Below are 7,682 nucleotides of genomic sequence, written 5' to 3'. Positions count from 1 at the left end.
GCAGCCCCAGAATCGAGTAAAGCAGAGGTAATGATCTGTTTGTCGTTTATCCACAATTCAACTGGAATGCTTACACACTGTGTATCACACATGGAAGTGAGAGGAGTACTCACCGAGCATTGTGAGGAGGTAGATGCACGAGTAGGGCAGTTGTTACGTTGATGGCCAGGTAAGCCACAGTACATGCATAGTCTATTTGAGATGCGTCGATCTCTCTCCTCAACAGACAGATGGTAAGTATTAACCTGCATGGGGTTCAATAGATTCATGAGACGGCCTGGAACCTGGGTGGTCAGTGTGGCGAGGACTGGATCGCCGGGCACGTTGCAGATTGTCAATGGTAATTGTAAATTCAGTGAAGCTATTAAGATCTCTGCCCTCGTCTCTGCATGCTAGCTCAGCTTGAAGATCATAGTTCGGACCCTGGCGAAAGAGTACCTTTAGCGTGTCGTTCACCCAGTTGGTTTGTGCCGCCAGAGTGCGAAATCGTAAAGCATACTCAGCCGCCGTCATTCTGCCTTGAGATAGTTCCAATAAGCGATCTCCAGCTCCTTTACCCTCCTTAGGGTGATCGAATACTGCTCTGAACTGTTGTAGGAAGTCCTGAAAGGAAGAGAATGCAGAACCATTGGAGCCCCATACAGCAGTAATCCATTCCAGTGCTTTCTCAGTCAGAAGTGAACAAACAAAGGCGATCTTCCCAGTATCAGTAGTATACAGCGTGGGTTGCTGTTCAACAAACAATGAGCGTTGTAATAGAAATCCCTTACACTTGCTGGCGTCACCGTTGAATTTCTCCGGGAAAGCAAGACGAGGATTAACCTGGGACGGCCTCCCTGCAGCGTGGGTAATGGCGGACGCTTCCGGCACTGGTGTGGCCGCGGGAGTGGTATGGAGACTCTGAACGGCTTTGATGAGTTCCTCGGTGATAGACGTCAGTCGATTCAGCTGAAACTGGTTAGCAGCGATCTGACTGGCTTGGGCCGCCATGGTGGTATGAAGACCTTCATAAGCCGCTGGATCTCGTGTTGGCGAAGTCTTCTGTAATGATCCAGAACTCGACATGAGATCCATATGCAGGCTTTATTGCAGAAACTCGTAGTTTTACAGGCAATGGTCAACACCAGCAATATCAGCAACGTAGGGAGAACAGAGAATCAAAATCCAGTAAACAAGCAAGGGTCGGTAGGTAGGCAGCAAAGGTACGTAAAGGAGATCAAACAGGGTCGGTAACAGGAAAACAAACACGGGTAGTAACGCACAGAAATGACAGACACAGCAAATCAAGACTTCACATTGATCTCCTGTGATAGTCCAGCTTTTATACACAAGTCCTGATGAAGAGCACCTGTGAGGGTGATTAGAGTCCAAGGACGGGGCTTGTGGGAAATGTAGTTTAGTCAGTGTAAATGAATGGATGGATGCGTGTGTGTCAGTATTCAGGTGAGGGTGCCCTCTGCTGGCCAGCAGAGGGAATCACGGGGTTCGTCTCCGTGACACGTCACATATATAAAATTAACACACAAAATTAATACACTTTATTAATAACTAAAAAAAATAAAATAAATAAAGAAGCTCTGCAGCTCTGTATAAGCTTCCAGTATAGACGGTGATGTTTGTTTTCAATGGGAACTTTTTTTTTTTTTTTTTTTGTGGATCCACAGTATAATGCTCACATGATGAAGACACAGTGTAAAAGTCAAAAGCGCCTCAGACAAAAACACAGCTCAGACAAAAATGTGTGTCTCAAGGCTTGTGGTATTCAGTGAACTGGGAGCAGGGGATGCTGGGTATCGCTCAGAGAGCTGTTTATCTGAATGGGCAGAGCTGCTCTTGTTCTTTCTCTTTGAGTTCTATTATCCTCCTCTCATTTGATCCTCTTCCAGATTTACATATCAAACACCTTTGCCAGAATAATAACCTTAAACCATACATAACAATTTCAAAGAGCAAACAAAATGCACCAAAGCACAAATATTGATACGTGTGCACTCATTTCAGAATGAGAAAGTATGACAAAAGAGTTTGAAGACCATCAAACTCTTCTCAGATACATATTATTTATTTATTTATTTATTTATTTTTTCAGATACAGATGAGAAAATAAAATGACAAATGCTAACCAAGAAAATATGCGCATATGGTGTCTGGCTAAAATCTAAGGCATAGTCACATTTTTCCAACACACATACAGCAATCCCAGAATGTATCATGTCAAAATGGTTGGTGAAACAAAATAAAAAATTAAAATAAAAAATAAGGGAAATGTTGATTATAAATATACTTTATACGAGGAGCACTATTTATGTGTTGTGTCAAGTTGCTACCTATGTTGATCATATCAAATCGGTCACTTGCTATGTTTCCTGTTGGGAGGGATGCTGCTTTAGAAGAAATCTGCCTACAGTGAGGCAGCTATTGTTAATGACTTATTTATACTGTGACAGAAGTTTCTGTCTTGTTTTTTCCTTTGAATATTTCCTTTGAATGTTGCCTTAAGTTAAAGTACTGCAGTTTCTCTGCAGATAATTCTTGTCAAAGATTCCTGTCTCAGTGAGCGGGACATTGAATATTTTTTATCTGCATTTGTGTTTAGCTTTGTAGTCATTTCCACTGCATGCAAGTGTTTGTTCGTTAATTACTGTGCATATTTATGTTGCACCAATGTCATCCTGTCAACTAAATATTTTTCCTCTTTTCTCGTTTTGGGGAAACCTGTTTTAATCAAACTCAGTCTCACACAACAATTATATCTAATTAGCCCAATTATCAAGACTCTAATTACACTGAAATATACCCCCCAAATCTCATATCAATTATATATGTGACTTTTCCTGTCCTAAAAAGAGAAAGATAAGGGGTCTGTGTTTCCTCCTGAGGATGAGCGATGCTTCCAAAATCTGTGCAAACATTACCAACTCGTTCACAAAACTCCTTTCAATCCTTTCACAATGGATCCCCTTTAGTTTTTTTGTTCCAATTTTCTGCTGTCTCTTTACATTCTCTCATTGACTACATACACACTGCAGCTGAATATGGCTGTTATGTTCTATTAAACTATTTCTTTCCGGTGTTCTCTTGTGAAAAAAGGTACATTTTAGCATACTTTTAAAACAAATACTTATTGCAAAAAATATACATTAAAATATTTAAATAATACAATTGGGCGCAAACTGAATTTAATGTTTTCGGCACTTAACTGCATGTTCATTATTATTATATGCAGTTTGCTGACGTTTAGAGTTTTATTTATTGATTGATTGATTTTTTTCCTAATTTATAATTACTTCTGTTGTTTTTTAAATATGGTTAAAGTGTACAAGCATTTGTGGTAAACTAAAATGTACTAAAATGTACAAATGTAATTTTTCATTTGTAGTGATTGAGTTGCATTTAAGTATATTAACTTTAAATATAAAGTTGAATAACACTACATAATTATGATCAAGCACTTTACACGTAGTTTAGTATGTTAGTCAACACATCAGAATAATACTTATTTAAAGCAAAATATTATTCAAACAATATTTAATAATTTTAACATTTGAAGTACACTACAAGTTCATAAGTACACTTCTTTTTCTACGGGGTTGACATATTTTGTTTTGAAACAAGAAACTTTAAATAGCCAGTGGCCTTTAGTTCAGCATGATTTGTTACTTGCTAGTTGGCTGCAGGTAGTGTTGCCAAACATTCCGTATAATACTGAATCATCACGTATTTAAAGCATCAAAGAAGGCATATGCCATATGACCACCTAGATACAGTACAAACAAAACTTTTCTTAAAATTGTGAATGGATTATGTACAGAAAGGGTGCTCCCCTTATAGCATGGCTGATTTTGACAGTTGACCAGAAATGACTGAGCTGGCTTATCTAAAACCAGGAAGTAACCACGCATATAGTCTATTCCCCTCCTCGTCCATATTTTGACTTAAGCAAATCAGCTTTGGAGAATTTAAACAACGTGATTATTTTTCATGAGTCCAACATCCAGCCACACAAGAAAACCTGAAGGAAGACGTGGTCAATAAGGGAAGTTGTCTTTCACTATTGTAGGTAATGTTGTTAAATAAATACAAACATTTTACATTTAAGTAGTATATTCTTGAAACACAAAATGACCAATGAAGTGTCAATTATTTCTATAAGTTCTCTTTAATTGACACACACACACACACACACACACACACACACACACACACACACAGTTTGTGTCCCTTTTTTTTTCTATGAAAAACTATGATCGTCCCTTATTTTCCTTTTCTGATGTTGGCAACCCTAGTTGCAGGTGGTACAGATTATGGAAATAAAATGGGTTTCAAATGGCATTTACGATTCACTTTAATTCAATATTTCAACATTTCACAAATATCCACCCATGTCATTTTTGTTACGTATGCAAATCTAGATATCAGTAATTATCTTACGGCACTGTTCATTGAGCACTGAGGTAGCCATGTGCAAGCAGAGCATGCCCGAAGTTTCACATCCCACGTTCCTCCGTCTTTGAGTCACAGGTCAATCAATTCTGATGTAATACTGTGGGTAGTTTTGTCTGGAGGTGTGTAGAGTCACCTCAGGGGCTGATGGGCCCTTTCCTTTACTAGGAGGCTCCTGGAAACCATCAAAACACCACACACACACACACACACACACGCGTGCACACACATGCACGCACACATATACGCTACTTTATGACCAGGTTTGTATAGATGCCCTCTGACTTTGTGAAAATCAGAACTGTCAAATCTGATGAGCTAGTTGGCCTGAGAGCGCCTGGCCGGTCGTAGTACGGTGGGCGGCTAAATCGTGGTGTGTTTGTGTTGAGTATTTTCCCATAGCCCTAGTTTCAAGTGAGCGTTCATCTGAACAGAAAGCCATGGACTGAATAGTCAGAGTTAGACTTCCAACAACATGTTCTCAAAGACTCAGGAGAGTGCTGCACTAATAGACAACTAGACAACTCAGATTCATATATAATTGTTTTCAATAAAATTGTATCCAAAAATAGACAGATGTATCTGAATCACGTTTGCACTGCAGAGCATTAAAAAAAGAGGGACATATAAGTAGTATGTCTTGCCTGTGTAAATAAACTAATATATCTGGTCCTATGAAGTGGATAGCTAACAGCAGATTTTATCACAGTTTGAATTACCCATGATGCAAAGTGTGACAGAGCTGTCAGTTCTGTGAGAGCCCAGTTTAGGTGGTGCAGTTCTTTAGTTTCTCATACTCAGGTCTGTAAATGTAAACATTTACACTTGATTGACTAATGTGGATTTGACAAGTTTCTCTTAGCTGATGCTTGATTTGTATCTATAATTAGGCTATATATTTTAAGGATGTGTTTTCCCAGTGATATTCTGAGTTATTTACATGATCAGCTGTATTTAGATGTGTGTAAACAAAATGCAGTGTTTTTTTTTTTTTAGATAAAGAAACATAAAACAAGAAATAGTACAACCTCAAGCATCTGAGAAGAATCTGTAGCTTTAAGGGTTTTAATTGCAAAGATAAATTCATATATATATGTAAAGTGTCAGGATACTTTTTTTTTTCTTTTTTAAATAGTGTATTGTTTTATCATTTCAAACTTAATAAACATTTTTTTAATTAAATGTTTAGTCTGAAATGTGTGCCTGTGCTATATTCCATTAAAATACATGACACTTGTTTTAATATTTTGCAATGACATTCAGACATTTTTTTGTGTGATCTAAGCCTCCATATAAGTTTTGTGGCCACTATATCTGAAAAGATCTTGGTGCTGGAATTGTTCATGTTTTCTGATGTTATTTATTTATTTATTTTTTATTTTTTTGGGGGGGGGGGGGGGGGGGGGGGGGGGGCATTCTGATGTCCCTCTGTATGTCCTCCTGTCCTGTCTTATGCATCTGTGTTGAGGCTTCTGTTGGCTGACTGCTCTTGGGTTTAAGGGCACATGGATCTACGTTTGAATAAGAGACCATATATTTTCTTCATATATTAGCATGACAGGTCAAAATTAATGAATAAATGCTTGCATTGTATTAAACACTGTGTGACTCATTATGATAAAGAAATGTAGCACATTTTTGGAGAGTGGTAAATTCGAGATAGCATCATAAAGCACACACAGCTACTAGCAGCAGGAGAGATGAGGTATTTTATATTCCTTCATAAACCACCAATACATAAATCAGTTAAGTCTTTTAATATAACAAACATTATATGCTCTATAAATGTAACTGCACCATTATCAGACTTATAAGACGATCATGATATCAAATGTAATAAAAGGAGTTACTGTCAAATGTATACAAAATGTTTCATAAACATTGCTGTTTCATGTAAAGAGTATGTAACATTTGTCGTGTAAACATTTGGTTACTTAAAAACATTATAACGCAAAGTAATTTGTTCTAAACTTTTTTCATGTTTTCAAAACATTTAATTTTGTATATAATTAAGGTGTATTTGCAACTTCAATGAATTAAAAGTTTTTTTGTTTTTTTTTTGGTAAGATAATCCAAATGTGTATACAAATATGTAGGTGTGGTTTATAGCCTAGTTGAATGAAACCATTGTTGCAAAATAAACTAATTTTAGGTGGAATTACTGAAATTTTCTGGCTCTGGGCATGCTTTATGTTTATTTGCCTATTTAAGTGGTTCAGATATTCAAGATCACATTAATTGATGACTGATTTCCTGCTAAAATCCACCAATGCAGCGCTAGTAAGCATCGAACTTGTTCTATGGAAGTAAAAAAAATGTATGGCCAGGTTCTGCTGAATAACCTGCTCATAATGGCTCTCAGTGGATTCCAGGTGCATTCACAGACTTCATGTTTCCATTGTTTTTATTAGACTCAGTGGGTCTGGGCATTACCACGTGAGATTCCCTTCCGACAGACGCAGCCTGCCTATAAACACACACATGTTGCACTGGCTTGAACTTAGCTTCCTTGCATACATAGTGTGTTCAGTGTGTTTGAACATAAGAGCCAGAACACTGGAGGGGTGAATCAGTGTGTGAAACATTCACATACTCCATGTTTCTGTTTTTATAGAGACTCAAGCACTTTTTCTCATATGTAGGAACTTTACTGCATTAAAAGAAGGAGCGGTTAGCTATTAGTCAAACGAGATCCGCTAATTAAGTGGAACACTTTTTTTTTTCCTGCTTTCGATTAGATTAAGGTACCCCAGTGCCCATCTCCCCTCTGCTCTCAGCTGCAAATAATTCTGATAATTTGGCAGTGGCAAAATTCCTATTCTAATTATGAGCCGTATTCTGATTCTGCGGCAGTAATTCTGTTTTACTACACCCCGAATCTCTTCATGCTGCCTTTTTCTCAATGAAACACATTTATGTGCATCTCGCCCTGCCAGAAATGGGGAAATGGGCTTTCTTATAAAAGCTTGAGATATGAAGATAATTATGGAAAAACAAGGCAAGCTATAAATCCGCATTGTATTGTAAAATATTTGTGGAAAACAGGATGCAAGCAGCCAAAGAGAATGATATAAAAATTGTGCTGAAATGATCTGTGGCTTTGTGGGAAAAGAGAGTGTTGCTTTTAACAACATCTGGGGACTGCTGGTTTAAACAGCACAATGATTATTGATTATTAGGCTATTTATTATGTGCTGGGGGCATTTTAAGATTTAAATTTGGTTACATCACATCCAGTT

The sequence above is a fragment of the Cyprinus carpio genome, chromosome A24, assembly GCF_018340385.1.
Source record: "Cyprinus carpio isolate SPL01 chromosome A24, ASM1834038v1, whole genome shotgun sequence".
Taxonomy (NCBI): Eukaryota; Metazoa; Chordata; class Actinopteri; order Cypriniformes; family Cyprinidae; genus Cyprinus; species Cyprinus carpio.
Note: the sequence above shows the minus strand (reverse complement) of the source record.